This window comes from Lynx rufus, unplaced genomic scaffold, assembly GCF_022079265.1.
Source record: "Lynx rufus isolate CCGP_SWC_20201006 ecotype Redwood Valley unplaced genomic scaffold, mLynRuf1.p SCAF_14, whole genome shotgun sequence".
Taxonomy (NCBI): domain Eukaryota; kingdom Metazoa; phylum Chordata; class Mammalia; order Carnivora; family Felidae; genus Lynx; species Lynx rufus.
Window position 1 is genome coordinate 34,003,034 of NW_025814828.1, and position 2,231 is coordinate 34,005,264.

The following is a 2,231-nucleotide window of genomic DNA, read 5'->3' on the forward strand; positions in this document are numbered from 1 at the left end:
AAGTTTATTTTTTATGATCTCTTTTTAAAATGATTGGTTTGCTTAATTTTTTTTTAGTGTACATAAAACCCTACCCTCAAACCCAAGGCAGAGCAGAGAGCCAAGGGGTGATGTGTATTACTCAGCGAGGAGGCTGCTAACGCATGAATAGTCTCATGTGCCCTGAGTGACGCAGCCGTGGCACCACAGTGGTGGCACATGTGTCAGAGGTGGGGGGAGCCCCTACTTACGCCAACTCCTGAGTTACCAAGAAATTCTGTTCTAACTTCCTACAAACAAAGTTCCTTTGGGGGAAGTGCGGTATGGTTGAGTAGTTTCCTATTCGTTTGTAAGAGTCTTGGCTAAGCAGGAGTTTGCTTCATTTAGAAACCCAGGACACAATAATCAAACCATAGTGAACACAAATGATTTGTTGTGACATTTCCAACTCCTATCAAGATGTACCATGCCAATTTGGGGGAAAGGTTGGGGAAAGGATAGGCATCCTTTAGTTGCAGAACACTGGGAAATCGGGATTATTCCAAACCTTTCACCCAGCAGTGATATGGACATTTGGCAAAACATTTAAATGCGTGTTGTATATGTAGCAAAAGAGAAAGGTAGGGGGTGGGGGCTTGGATACTTAACAGTAGAGAAATGGAACCAAAGAAGATGAGATCATAACCGGTGTGGAAGGCACCTCTGTTGAGGGTAAGGAGACCGAAAGGAGCACGGCACAGCTGGGCAGGACAAGCGTGCTGTTGAGAGGGTGGCAGTCCACGTGCAAGGTCAGAGCCAAGGTCTATGAGAAGAGAGGTCAGGAGGAGTTAATCTCAACATTTTCCCTCTGGAAAATGCGTCTCAGAAAGGTAGAAATAAACATTTTGGGATCAGTGCTTTGTAAGACCAGATGCATTCCCGCCTCAGCAAGCTAATTCCTTCTCCAAAGAAGTCTTTGTAAATCTGTAAATCTAACTCTGTAATATAACGCCTGGTAGGAATTCTAGCCCTTTCTCCACAAAGGTCAATTTCTTACTAATGACTCTTCTCTCCTGGAAACACCCTATTGTCTGAAGTGGGTTACAGAAATTTGATGATTATTCCAAGATAAAATAATTATCTACATTTGTTGATTTACATGTTTTTGCCAAAAGAAACCATTTGTTCATTCAATGGAGACATAATCCTATCTGAGAAGGTACGTTCTTATTTATGTTGGAAATTCCCTTTTCAAGGCAAGCCTATGACTCTGTGCAATCATGGACACCATGTTTTGACAGTTCACAGCATCAGGGGCATCACTGTTATCAGAAAGCAGCCCTGTGGGTAAGTTTTACTTCTTAGCTCAAGTGATGTTAGTTACCTTTATATCAGTGGCAGGGCAATCTATTAATTTTGGTCTTCACCCGCCCCTACAATGCCCTGTGCTCATTCTGAACATTATGGTTTGCAAAATACGGTTCATTCATATGTGTTTGCAGCTATTATATTTTAATTCTACTCAACTTGAAAAGACAGTGTCTTTTGTTCTTAAATCATGTAAATTAAAATGCAGAGGAATAGCCACTGTGATATTCAAATCTGATTTTTGAATCACCTAAGTCAAAGAAGTCAAGGTTCCATTTTCTTGGCAAATGCAGCTTGTAGACCTTATTGTTTCTTTGCTTTTGTCCCTAAGGTGAATTAGGGGTCTTACAGAATCTTCTCACCAAGAGAGCTTCTAAAGTTCATACTATCAGGCTGACATCAGAAATGTGCCCTCCATCGGGTTTTTCCACAGTAGAAAAGCAGATAATTTTGTAACCTTAAAACGATCGCCTGAATAAGGGCTGTACCTCATGGAGGGATAGAGTGGGAAGAGATGTGTAAAATACTGAAAACCCAGGTAAAAAGAATGATATGATGCATGGATGGTAATCCTGAGTATATGAAAGGGAAGCACCCAGGAGATAACCTTATTTGCTCCTTAAAACAGTGGTGAGATGTCCTGCTAGAAACCTGCTTGGACTTCATGCTTCTCATGATACTCACAGAATAAGGTGGCATCTCTTCCCTTCCAGGTTAACTCCATTTGTACATACTGTTTTTCCCAAAGCAGTTTCTTTCCATTTAAATAACCCATGCTGCCTTTAAAAAGTCTTGCATGAGAATTAACTTGCATATGCTCCTTAACCACTCAGTAAACATTAAAGTGTCATGTGAATGCTTAATCTTACAACAGGGGGACATAAATCTACCTGACAATAAAGATG